General features: G+C 39.0%; 1 pseudogene; it reads right to left on the bottom strand.

The window, feature by feature from the left end:
• Window positions 1-4,271: 4,271 nt before the first annotated feature.
• On the bottom strand, window positions 4,272-13,431 carry LOC109995638 (5-beta-cholestane-3-alpha,7-alpha-diol 12-alpha-hydroxylase-like; annotated as a pseudogene).
• Window positions 13,432-14,416: the final 985 nt, after the last annotated feature.

Below are 14,416 nucleotides of genomic sequence, written 5' to 3'. Positions count from 1 at the left end.
GCTTGATTTAAAAAAATCTGGTGGCACCAAATGAACGACTCACTTCTTCAAACTAAGACAAGAGAAATTGACAGAAACGTACTCTTTGTTTTAATTGCACACTTGTATACAACATTTGGTGTTCTCCAGTTGGATCCTCCCAACTGGAAGCCTTTCTGAAGCGTACATGGTGTTTGATTTTGAAAATGACCAGATGCTCTATGCATTTCTGGGTCTGACTTCCACTTGAAAAGAAAAAATCCTGCACACTACTCTTGTTAATCATTCCCAATTTATTAGAAACAATCACAACTTTTCTGTCCCTCTGAACTTTTGCCAAGTGGGTTCTCAAACACTTACTCCAGATGACTTCCTTTCTGGATTGATCTGCTGTATTTAGCTTGGTGCGAGCACTGTTGAAAAAATCAACACGTACTTATTAGCAGATCAGAGTGGCTTTGAATAAAAATATCTAAAGTGTGTGATGGAATTGTAACACAATGAAGAAAAAACTCAAACATAATTGAAAAATGTAAGCTTCTGCAGTACAGTCTTTTTATTTCCAAAACAAGCCTGCAAAGTTCTCAAATTAAATCTGTTTTGAAGCAAAACATTGAAATCTGCTGAGGTGTAAGTTTTTAACTATGTCTTTCCCAATCTCTTCTTTCCTCTCCCTCATCCTGCCCTCTAATTGGTCTAATCACTGTGAAGATGACAGCCTGTGGCTGGGACTCCGTGCTCAGTGTATTCAGTTTTGTGCAGTACTTCAGCCTGTCAAAGATTTCCATTATTCATCATAGAAAGAACTCAGGAGGCCTGCAGAGTGCTGTCTCTGCTGGGCTCCTGTTCAGAGATCACTTTTCCATCTGTCCGTTCGCTGCCACAAAAGTACCACATTCAAGTCTGTTTCATTTCTTTCTTTTTTTAAAAAAATATTCTAGATTTGTTTTTTTTTTGCATATACGTATGCACAAAATTAAGTGGTTTTTTTAAACTAAAGTAGCAGTGATCAAGTAACTTCACCTCTAAATTTGTGAATTTCAAAACTTAAGCTCTATTGATTGAAAAATAAATTCATGAAAAACATTCTTAATACTCCTCTCAGCTGGGCTTCAGAATCCAAACAGATCATTTTAACCTTCACAGAGATTTCACTCAACATTTGTACTTACATGAGCATTCAAAATAGGAATGACAACATAATAATTATCACCTCATATTTATTACAGCAGAGGTTTCTGAATCTCAACAAATGTTCAGCTTCAACCTCCTTTGAGAAACCTACTTCACCTTCAGTATCCTGAAGAATCCCCCAACTCAGGTACAAACAAATACCCCGTAAAGAGTAGTCTGTTATACTACTGCCACATTTTCCAACTAAAATTAGAATGACTTATTTTGCTGTTTTGTGATACCTGTAACCATTTCTGTCAGAAATTTGGTGAGAAAGCAATAGAGAAAGGAAAACACTGCTGGACCCAGTAAGCCTCTAAACAACAATGCTTGACTGGTAAGAAGAGCGACAAAGCAGCGAGGCAAGCAGTTTATTTTTTTTACTCCTTGTCTACCTCCTGTGTGGGTTTTGTGCCATTTTTTTTCTGCAATACAAAAAGAAGCTTTGGCTCTGTTGTCTGCGAACACATTCTGTCTACTTAGCCCATCCATCTTCTCCTGAAACCTGTACATAAGCCTTAAAACAAGAGAACTGCACACGCACAAATGTACACACACAAAAGAACATCTGAATAAAATTATTCAGAAAAGACTCGCAACAATAGAACAGCAGCTTAAGCGAAGCAAGTTTCTGTGTGCCAAAAAATGGTGCAAGGACAATTAAAACTGTCTGCCTGCTAAGAATGTGCTGGGATTTTACAAATAAAACAACAAAGCATCCGACTGCTGCTTTTAGCCATGCGCCAACATACTTATAAAAAGGTCTACTGCTACCTTTACGATAGAATTCTAAAAAACCTAATCTGTGAAATAAAAATATGCACTGGAAAAATAAAAGATTAAAGGTCACATATAAAACTCATTTTCAACAAGTAAGCTGCAGAGCTCCCCAAAACATGTCTGTGAAGTTGCTTGCTAAAAATCCACTCTGATCCTGTATTTTATCATGCCTATGAACCCCTCTATTTCAGCCCTGCTCAGAATAGGCTGTTTCTGTGTCCATAGCCTGAAAGGCTTTATATGCGATTTTTCACACTTAAATGTAATAGAAATCAAGTATATCCTCTGACAGTGATGCTTTCCGAGTCCTATCTTCAGTTTGTTTATATCGCCCGGACGGTCGGCCAATTCATCCCCTCGCGTATAAAAGTTGTTTAATTGAGGGACTAGAGAAAAGAAGAATAACATACTGTACTCACTGCTTAAGTGCGTTTCTAGATCACGGTCATTTCGGGTAAATTTACATGCAGTGTGAAGATACGAGCATAATAAAGATTGGTAGCATTAGCATGCTAACACAACAATGCAGCGCGAGTTGTTTTGGTTTCATGCTGGTGCTCAAGGGCGACATCTGCTGGATCAAAAAAAAAAAAAAATCGCATATAAAGCCTTTAAGTGTAAGAAAGCTGTATCTGAATGCACCCCTTTGGAAGGGCTTGGATGGCTTGGGCTTTTTTTTGCATCAGAAGAATGAGCAGGTAAAAGACAAAGAGGATGGACTTTTTTCATAATTGGGGGGGTTTGTAGACATGCTAGGGACACATTAGTGTTGGGAAAAACATGGTAAAGTCGAAAATATGAAAAAGTTACCTTGGAAGAATAGGCTATTGAGTAAACAAATGATCAGCTGTAATCATCTCTATAGGCCTCTATTTTGACTTAACAGCACAAATCATATTTATAAAAAAAACAATGGTGGCTGATGTTGCCTCTATCTCCTTTCCTCTCCACATCACCTCCCCCACCCTGACCTCCATTTTTTTCCTCCTCATCCCCACAGTCCTCAATCCTTCTCTTTGCTCCTCCCTCTAAACATGACTTTCCCCGTCGCTCTGTCATCACAGAGATCTTCTAAATTCTCCTCCCTTACTAGTATTTTCTGTCTTATATCTCAGTAAAATGCAACAGTATTTCCTCTGAGTTACACATCTAATATAAATGATACCTTGGCCTAAAGATCTTGTGCTTCCTGTGCTCAGGCTGAGTTACAACAAGCTTCCTACAAAGTAGCTTCGATTACACATGGTTGTCTGCATGATTACCCAGCACAGATAGAGTATGACACAAAGTCATAGTGACAGTACACATGAGGAGGGGGAGAAAAGACAGAGTTGGAGAGAAATTAAGGAAAGATGATGAGGCGTAAAGAGATAGAGGTTAAACCAAGACAGAAATAATTGTCCTTGGGTTCTTAAAGGATAATAAGCACCGATCTTATGAAGCTTGATAAAATCTACAGGATTCAACAGTTACAGTACCTTTTCCAGTTGATGAGATTTCTGGTGTTTAAACCATGTTGATATACACTCCAATGTGAATATTTTTCATCAAGCAGCCTACAAAATAACACTTCAACCATGATTAGCTTATTTGCATAATGTCTTTTTCAAAACATATTGTTCTGTTGTGATATTATGGTGCTTTTGAGCACAACAACATGGGCATGGCAGGGCCTGTTTTGCCCTCTCAAAGTGATGGTGGAGTTGTCTACTGTTTCATCTCAAATGTGGAAAATACTTCTTACTATTCATTATACAGTTCAAATATGCTTTATCTAAGTCTTAAGCAGGTCATCTGACGCAAATCCAGACTTACTACACAAATGGACAGTGATGGACTTTAAAGTACACGCATGACCCTAAAATCTCCACCAGCAATGTTAACAATGTGACATCTTTTTACTTTGAATGATTTACATCATATTTAATCCAGCCTGTCTTTTGAAAACAAATAACTGGAATACACATGAGCTTCGAGACACGGACATCTTGAATCAGCTCTTTTGGAGAATAATTCCCCCAGACTAGTTTCTTAAATAACAACTGAGACCTGATCAATACTTGTCCAAATGATTGTGTAATCTGCTGGGAAAATGTGATCAGCAAAATAACTGTTTCCTCCACCGACTGATATAAAAGGGGAAAGAAATTAACATCTTTTGTTTTATGAGTCTGCAAAAGAGATGTCATTTAAAAAAAAAAACATGATTTTGGCAACTTTTTTAGGTATCGATCATGAACGCACTAACAAACAGCAAACAATAAAAAACAACAACATACGTTTCGCGTACAGGTAGAAAATTTGTTCTCTAAGAAGAAAACATAGTTTTGATCTTGGCTTCAGATTCTTAGTCTGTACCAAAACTGGACATCTGAGGGATTAATTACTCCCAAACCAAACAGACTGGTGTCAGCATTAGGTATCCTCTCATTAGGATTCACCAGCTGAAACTCAAAGTAGACCAACATGAGAAAAAAAACTTACTGTTTCAGCTCATTGTTGTGATGTTCACAGGAACATAGTGTAGTCATGACACAAGTAAGCCACCTGTTGGCAAAAGAGTTTAGACAAATAGAGTCAGAAGATAGCGTTCTGTGAATAGTAAATATTACTCAGTTGCTGTGCAAAATGTCAGTGTCAGCATCGTACATGATTCACGATATAAACATTACAATTTTGTGCAAAGAATCTCCCAGGACACATGGTGATCCCTGCCCCCACAGGGCACGCTGTACTTCACCTTCTTCCCTGTTTGGTAGTTGTTTGTTTTCTTGCTTCCATCTGGATCCAGAAAGCGGTCGTATTTGAATGAATGTAGGTCAGGGTGGATCTCTGTGTTGGTGTGACTGACAATGTAAGGCAAGGCTGCCCTAGTGTCGTCCTTGGGAATGTGATATTCAGATCCATCAGCCATTTTGAGAGCCATATCCTGAAGCACTGACCTGAAGAGGAGACATGTTACATCAAGTCCAAGGGTCTTTTCTACAGCACTATCCAAGATTGGTGTTTTTAATCAGCATGTCATAGTTCACACTCATCAAGGGGCAACCATGTTTGACCTCCTGGCCAGATTCTTTCAGAACCTCATTTACTTCAGCCATCCCAGCAGTGGCTTTAGGGTGCTTCATGTGGAAGCAGCCAGAATGCTGATGTTCATATATTTTCTTGAGATGCCAAGAGAAGAATTAATATGTGCCAATCAGTCATGGACTCCAATTCCTGATGGTCCCGATGGTCCTGATGGATGTCAAACACCCAGCAGCTGATATTGTCCCTGGTCTTAATCTATGGACAGAGTGTTCCAGAATAATTGTTTTAGCCTCTCTGCCTCCATCTTTTCACTCATGGGTTGAAGTCTGTAGACCAGTTTGGGAAATAATTGGTCATATTTCTGGAATTTGGAAAATAAGGTTTCTGGTTGAGCAAGGTCTTTCTATTTGTCTTTCTCCGCACTTCCTTCAGACTTGTGAAACAAATTACCAAAAAAAGGACAAGTAGCCAGCACTTAAAATTAGTTTGTAGCTGAAAAGAAATAGATAATCTTCTACCCAAGATTACTGGGTGTTTTGCAACATCATCTTTTTCTGTTGTTTTTATTGCAAACTTGTTTAAGTCCATTTTTATTTTTACTCTCTTTAACAAATGCCTCAAATGATGTAGGATCCAGACGGAATGTGATTTACATGCCTGCCAGCTGTAAAGTTAATACCTTGCATGCTTTTACTTCATTTTCTTCAGGAATTTAACTGGGTGCATGCAAAACTCTGAGGCATGACCCAACCAGGAAGGTCCCTTTTCTAAAAGGGGTTCTCCTGGTCGCTTCTGTCGAAACACCCTGAGAAGGCACAGACTTTCAATCAGGGAGGCAGGAAGACCAAAAAATAAAGAAAGCAGCAAAGTTATTGCTGATTCCTCTTACAGCTACGGAAGGGAATGTTATGAAGGTCCAAATAGGTCATTTTTGCTAACAAAAACTGTACACAAATAAGTAAACAGTCCTGCAATTGGATGTGACCAACCCGCTGTAAGAGCCTTGAGATGGAAGTTTTGTATTGTATGGGGGCAGCTGTGACTCAATCGAGTCGTCGCCTCTCAACCGGTCAAAGGTTGAGGGTTCGACCCCCAGCTGAGCAACATGTCCGATGTGTCCTTCGGCAAGACACTCAACTCCGCATTGCTCCCACTGCCTCGGTGATGGTCTATGAATGGATTAGTGTTGTACTTAACTCTCTGATGTACGTCTGCTAAGTGAATTGTAACATTGTTTTGGCAATGTCAGTTTTTGTCTTTGCAATTTACACATATTTGTGAATCTTCCAAGAGCTATTCAGTGCCTGAAATTACTTTTCTTTGGGTTATATTAATCAAGGTTAATGCGGGGCAAGGCTCTTATTGTACACTTGCCCATTATGAATCTCCTCATTGCTTTTACTGTTTAAACATTAGCATTGGTAATCTGAAGTCCAGAAGAGTAAAAAAAAAGATAGTGCCCAAAACATATATAATCATTAACACTACTTACTATTTCAGTCCATTAAAAAATTACTTTAGGACTTCTATTTTATTTTTTGTACAGGCAGATAATTAGATGTATGAAAAATACATCAGACAGTCCATGAAAAATCCAGCTGGGTAGTTTCTAGTCGTCTCACATGAGTCTGTTGTGCATCTTGCCTTAAACAAACACATCCTAAGAACCTCTCCAACCCAGCTTTTCAGAAATAAATGCTTTCAGTAGCCCACACGTGATCTGAATCTAATCCTGTTGATTAATACTTGTCTTTTCAGATAAGTATCACTTACAGTTTGTTACAACGTAGCATACATACTCTACACTTGTCTCAAACAGCATAAGAAAATTCCCTGTGTATGGCTTTGTGTTTGATAGTATCTGGATTCTGTTTTTCTTCCCCCAAAAAAATACCAAGATATATGCTTCCTCCAGAGAGAGACAGACCTAAAGTGATGGATTATGCCATTATCCTTAAATGGGTTTCTGTACTAAAATTTGTCATATTCCTGACCTTGGCTGCTAAAATGAATAGTACCCATGCCACTAAAACTTGGTTCCCTCCAATATCTTTTGCTCATTTGTCTACTCTTGTCTTACTGTCCTGGAATGATAATCCCTGTAGTTCAAAATCTGAATTCAAATCTAATTAATCAGTAGGTAGTTCTGGATGTTATACAGAATATCGCAATAAAGCCAAATGGAATCAAATGGTGCAGAAAATCACTCTTGCAAATACAAACAGGAATTTTCATGTTTTGCATCCAATCCTGTGGGAATAGAGATTTATATCGAGTATTCTATAATTACCTTTATACACAATGATTTGCATTGGAGCAGTTTATTTTTAAATTCCCATATGCATTGGAGGCCTCAGAAAACATTTCTGCACAGGCAGCTGTACATTCTTGAAATCCGTTTTAAAGGGCTAATCAGGGTTAAATTGCTGCAGGGGGTGATCGTGTTCAGACAGAGAGGGAGAGCAGATAAGAAAGCTCAAGGACAGTTGTTCAGAAAGCCACTCTTCAGAGGTATTGATTTTTTCCTTCTTTTCAGGTCCTTGTGCTCATTTGAATGACCTTGCTGTGCTGTTAATATCACAATCCAAGCTAATCATAGAATGTCCTGTAATAAGTGTCCATTTTAAAGTTTTTTTGTTAAACAGTCAAGCCTTGTGTCAAATTAATGCATAGTGGCAAAAAAAAACATGTATTTTTTTAAATTCCCTCAATTTAATCTAGTATCATCTATTCCTCCTGTCTTTATATAATCCCTTGACCTTTGATCACCTTGATTTCTTATTCTTTACCTACCTTCTGCTGTCTCTCTCTGCTTGCTATTACTAGGGCAAAGTGAGAGGCAAAGGTGGTTTCCTTGTAATAAATTACAGCAAAGGGCATTTCATGGCAGCATTAGTCTGGAATGCATTGCAGTACCAGGGCAAAATCCATAATTCTAGCATGGTTGTCTGGAAAATCGACCAGAGACCCATTGGTGCCCACCTTCTCTCCATACATTTGTCATGGACCCTGCAGCTGCAGCTAGTACAAGGCATATCAATGATTGTGTTATGTTATACATCTGGAGTCAGCTGTGGTTGGAATAATACAAGCAATAGTTTGAACATATAACTTCCTGCCAAATAGTTTGTTGCAAACCCCCTATCAAATAAACTGATAAACTAAAAACATATTCCATATTTATTTCACCTGACATTAACAGCTTTTAATAAATTCACTCCTATATAATGTAAGTGAAAACACTTACAGGGCTAGAGCCGATCCCAGCTGTCAATGGGGGAGAGGCAGGGTCCACCTTGGACAGATCTTACAAAAAGAGACAGACAAACATTCATGCTCAAACTCACATCTACCGAAAATTTGGAGTCACCGTAACTATAGCATGTCTTTGGGCTATGGGAGGCAGCCCTTTCTTCCACCTCTTTTATACCCCTGTTCTTTGGGTAAAATATAACTATCAATATGTTACACAATAAAGAGTTTACACTATTCATTCTGCAAAAGTTCAGTGCTGTTAAACACATTTTCCTTACATCTCAGAGTTATATTTTTTACCACACAGGGGACAATTCATTTTTTCATATCTTCAAACAGCTCAATGTTTATACAGCTTTCCCTAGATTCTTGTTTCCTCTACATAACCTACATTTAAGTACCAGCAATATTCTATTGGTACCTGACACTGTGAAACCAGGGCAGTATTTTTAAGTGCAACCACACTTATTTATTTGTTTTATTATGAATCCTGCAGTCCTGACAGCAGAGCATCATTCACTGCATATCATCAAATACTCTTGTCATCTCAAAGAGCAGCTGGGTCCCATCAAGACACAATATACAAGGTTGTAGAGAGTGAAGTTGGTAGACAGGAGAAACTAAAAATGGTACTTTGTACAATGGGGGGAAAAAAGGAAACAGAAAAAATGTATCTCACAGGAACATTGATTTAGTGGAGTAAGGTGGGGCTCTTTTAGGCTAATTTAACACTAGAACCGCCAAGACCGTCTGACGGACAGTTTGGGTTTTTATAATACAAATAACTCTTGTTGTTTTCTGAAGCCTATGTGTAACTAAAATAAAACACACAAGATTTCTGAGCATTTATACCTCTATCCGCCGCCGCCTTCATATTGACGGCAGTTGAAAATGATACATTTCTCTGGATTGTTTTCGGGCGTCGTTTTAATTTTTATTAGTTATTGTTTCTATTTATAGACTTCATATATATGCGCAGGAATTTAACAAAGAGCGACAGATAGATAGGATATACAAATAGATAGATAGATAGAGACCACAGACAGATAGATACATGTTCATTCTTGAGCCGGCAAAGGAACAGAGAGAGGAACACTTGCATGTCAAGGCCAGTCTGATGTCAGTGCCCACTGAGCCACAGCATCCAATAGAGCTGAGAAGGAGGCAGTGTCAGACAAACACGCACTGCAAGAAAAACATGACCGTTGTCTCCTGCAAGGGGTACAGGCGCCCTGAGAGTGGGAAGTGCACCGTAAAGGTTGAGCACTTTTGCCGCAGGTATGTGCATTACGTGCCGCGGCGCTGTCCAAGGTGCTGATTGTTCATTAGTTCATCTGTTGGTTTGCCGTTGCATCTGTTATGGATTTCTGCAGTTCTTTTTGTAGGCTATATAGTTTGTCATGCCCATAGATAGCCATGTTGTTGTTGTTGTTGTTGTTGTTGTGCGCGTGTTGGTCAATGATTTCCTGTATGTCAGGGAAACAAACCCAGTTGCAGAGAGGAGGAGGAGCATCGGTGTTTATCTCTTTTTTTGCAGTGTTTTTATTAAAATGCATAGCCTACTATAGCCAACAATATAATAGACTAAAAGTTCTGTATGTTTAATTATTGTAGAATGTGTTTTAGCAACGGGAGACGTGGAGCAGCAACGGCGCACTAAAAAAGCTGACAGATATTGTAAATTAACATGCAACATTTAAAAGGTTACCAATCCTGTCTTATGCTGATAGTCTATTTGGTTTGTAGATAAAAGTAAGTTGTACTTAACTTCATCAAAAAAATGCATTATTTGTGTGCTGCTGAGCACAAACAATTTCATTTGCATATGCCGTCTGAAAGACGGCTGCGGCGCTTGGAGGGGGGGTCTAGAATGTTGGTGGTCCTAGTGTTAAACCCAATTCACCTCTTAGTTAACGAGAGGTTGAATCCGGTTTGGAACCTCGTTTGGAACTGATGTCCGTTTACACTTTCTAGTTTCTGTGGAAGGTTTACAGATCAGTAATTGAACCATTCACAGACTCATCGCAACAAAGCCCCATTTAAATTTTAATGTCTGGATGATTATGTCTGCATTTTCTGTGCCAGAAAGTCAGACACTGATGGGAGAAAGATGGAGAAGGAGGCACGTGTTTTTTACAATAAAAAACATTCCAGCCCCTGCAGCTAATGTTAGTTAGCTTCTTACCTACCATAAGAAGAAAAAGAACAGGTTCAAAATCAACTCCCTCTTTTTGCAGAAGATTAGACAACCAGAGTCCTTGACTGTTATTTTATCCTACTTGTTTAACCATTTATGAGGTCACATACGATCAAACAATCTTGGTTGCCAATATACAATGCTCACACTCATAGTTTTAATAGTAACCTTAGGGATTTATGTGCTATTATTTTCAAATCTTGTAGTGTGTGCATGTTCGAGATTTGCCAGTAATGTTCTCCTTATGTGTGTGATGCAACCCTTTTTAAAACTCCTGTAGTCTGAGCCCAGACTTACTGTGAATATCACTGGGAGGCAGAGGGAGGTAGAGGAATGAGCACAGCTACAGAATGTGAATATATATCAATGCTTTTAATTAACTAAAACTTCAGTGCTCTCACCTTCCTGTCCATCATGTGTAAGTAGCTTCATACACTCAGTTCTCCTTGATTCCACAGCAAGTCCCTGTTTCTCAATATGGCTGAACCTCTGTCCCTGTCTTAGCTCTTTCTTATCCATGCCTGTTCATCCCATTTTACAAATTTTTCAGCCAGATGTCAACTTTGAAATGTCACCCCCCCCCCCCCCCCCCCCCCCCCCCTTCAAATATAGATTGGAAAGTGTATTGTTGCTTTCATTTTCCCTCCCCTCTCATCTCTTTTTACATGAATATTTGTTTGTTTTTGTTGTGCTATTTTTATTAGTCTTTCTTCCTCTCTTCTCGTTTGGTCTCCCTGTCACTTCTCTGTCCTTTGTCCCCCTCTCTATCCTTGTGAAGCTCTCACCTACTCTAATGAAAGGATGACTGATGTAGGTGTTAGCTGGGAGATGGGGCCTGTCATTTATTTTCCTGTTTTCTGCAGCGCTTGCCTGGGGCCAGAGTCACCTCGACCACAGACAACATTTCAGTGAGAGCTTTCGGCTCCTGCTGAGGCGGCTCACACGCATACAGAACAATGTACTGCACCTTTACATATACACAAACTGACTACACACACACTGCTCCCAACCTGCTGTTTGACAATGTCCTAGGGAGTGGGAGTCAAAATAATACACTGTAATTGAGTCTGTTGCCACCGTGTACCTGACTGCCTCTCTATCACTGTGGCAGCAATTTCTCACCCTTAGTCTTTATCTTGGAAGATTTTTTTATTTTTTTTGTCTAAATATTCCCTCTTCTTTGTTTCAATTTACCTGGCCTTGTTATCCATTTCCTTCATTTTCTAATATTTAAGAGGCTACTTCTGTAAGCATCTTTATAGTAAATCACAGAGACCGCATCCACAGAAATCTGATCAAAGTTGGAATACTGTGAGTATGACTGTTCACATCCTACATCACAATGGTACTCTAAATGGTTCTCCAGTCACCACTTGTGATCGGATCTCACTTCCCTGCTCTATATGCAAATTACCATGAAGCCTCAATCACCTGCCTTTGACTATAAAAAGCATCCAGAGATAAAAATCTACACAGATTCACCACAGAGAGAGGGAGCATTCATTTCTAAAAGCGAGAAAGAGGGACACAAAGTATTGACAGAGGTGTAGATGTGATTGAAACATTTCTCTGAGGTGCCCAATGCTATTGTTCTCTGAAGTTCTTTTCTTTAATCAGTTCATTAAGTGTAAAAACTTCTTTGCTGAGGAGTTTCTGTTAACAGCCAAATACCAGTCAGAAACTCATGAACTTTTGTATAAACTCCTCATCTATGAAATGTCTGTATCATGCGCTGCATTACAGCAAACTATAAAGATCTGTGACCCATGGGCTTAAATTGGTCAACCATATCCTCCATGACTTGTCTCACCTTATCTATTCATCTGTAATGCAACCTTCTTTTATCAAGATGTGAAAAATTACCCATGAATCAGTCCAATCTGGCTCAAATTTGGTGGGTGTGGCTGATTTTCTAATATTCTAATTCTGGATGCTGGACACCCAGATTCAAACATCCAGATTCGCTATTCCGGCCCATTCATTTTCAGAAAAGTTCCTGGCCAAACCCGCCTGAGACCGGGGGCGAGGGAGAAACTCTCATGCAAGATTTCTCCGAAAGCACCCTGTCTTTCACCTGCTCCCTGAGACCGGGGGCGATGGAGATCTTTCCCTCTCGTCAAAAGCCGTAAAAACAGCAGAAAAGAAAGCAGGAGAAACAGCAATTTATACAAAAGGAAAAATTTGATGATTTTATTGCAGACTGTGTGTACATTTTGGCTACAAAGGTTTCCAGTGGGATCATAAAAAAGACTGTGCAATCAAATCAGCTTTGTTGCTGTCTTTCACATATCCAAAACTCCAATCACCATTCAACTAATAACCTTGCTTTTAAAGGGTTACAATCCTAAAAATAATTGAAATTTTGGTAGTTTCAAGCAAGTTCATAGCAGAAAATATAAATACATTTGAGGAAGGCACAAGGGTTAATGGTCCAGCAGTGGTTTTGTTTTACCTTGATATACTGAAGAAGCTCATCACGAGGCAAGATACTGCTCTCCACTGTGGCAGCGATCAGCTCTGTAGACGGCTCTTTGTCCAACATAAAGAACTCCACACTCCATACACTTCCCTGTCAAAGTCAGTTCAATTAGAATAATTACAGCCAAAACCAGCTTAAAATGCAGTCGGAAAAACATCAGTGATAAACGTGTAAGACGGGCAAGGCAGCAAAGATATATTCTAATACAGTTTAATTCATGGAATTCATACCACCACAGAGCATTATCTCTTTCTTAAAATAATACTTCTAAACTAAAAGTGGTACCAACTTTGATTAGGGCCACGTTAAAAAAAACAAATATTTTTCCACGACTCTCTCAATTCTCGTAAATATCCGATTTTAATCTCATAAATTTTAGATTTTTTTTTTTTTAACATAGCCCTAATCCTCTGCTGTACACTTTTTTTGAAATTGGTTTTCATAAAAGACACACCTTCTCGAAGACTGAAAGTGAAATTCTGCAGTCGTATTTCTTGTGCAGGTCCAGAAGCCGACGGAGGTGGGACACCAGGGACATTCATTCTCTACCTCTCTGGAATCATAATTATCCTCCTTAAAAAGAACAAAATTAAAACAGAATGAAAACATAGGTCAGGGTAGGCTGTAGGGCTGGGCAAGTAAGTGCAGTTACATCGTTATCCCAATGAAAGGATTTGCAACAATAACGTCGCTATAGTCAGAATTTATCGCAAGAACATTTTATTTCTGCAGACAAGCAATTCTTTCTCACTCAGCATGTGTACATTTTACTGCGATTGGTTCGGATCAGCCTGTGTGACTATGTGGTTATATGTCAGTTGCATGCAAAGGCATTATCATCCAGAGCGCGACCGATAAATCAGCCAGCCAATAATATCTGCGGATATTAGCATATCCAGTGACTATCTGCTCAGAACAGGCTGTTTCTGTGTTGTAGCTTTAAATGTAAATGAGCGGTGTCTGACCCCGCCCCTCTCTGAAAGAGGATGTGGCTCTTTGTGTGGACTCTCCAATCAAACGTGAATAAAATGGTAATAACTAATATTTCTTATAAATAAATACACATAACTAGTGTAACAGAACAAACTATATATAACAGTGCAGGGAGCAGAAGTGATCACAGACAGCCCAGGGATGATTCTAAATGTTTTAAAATTGCATCTGGAGAGAGAAGATGAGCATTTGTGAAACAATGGGCATTTTATAATATAGTGTGAACACAAAATATTATTTTCTCTTCAGAGCCGTACAGAAACCTCATACAGCATTGTTTTTCCATGTGAGCCCAAACACTTTCCTTCCAACCAGGCCTACAGCATGCACACATCTATTCAGTGAGGACCTCTTGCACAAAATGCATTCATGCTCTTAGACGAATACTCTAAAGGCAAGGCAACAGGAGGTGGAAAATAAATGACTCGGGTAAAAGCTAAGTACACAAATTAGGTTTTGTGTCCCAGACAACATGGCATCCTTCACAAAATAAAGTGTATTTCTTACACTGGTTATTTTCTTAACCTGAA

The sequence above is a fragment of the Labrus bergylta genome, chromosome 14, assembly GCF_963930695.1.
Source record: "Labrus bergylta chromosome 14, fLabBer1.1, whole genome shotgun sequence".
Lineage (NCBI taxonomy): Eukaryota > Metazoa > Chordata > Actinopteri > Labriformes > Labridae > Labrus > Labrus bergylta.
The sequence above is the reverse complement of the archived record's forward strand: the minus strand, read 5'-3'. Positions and strand labels throughout refer to the sequence as shown.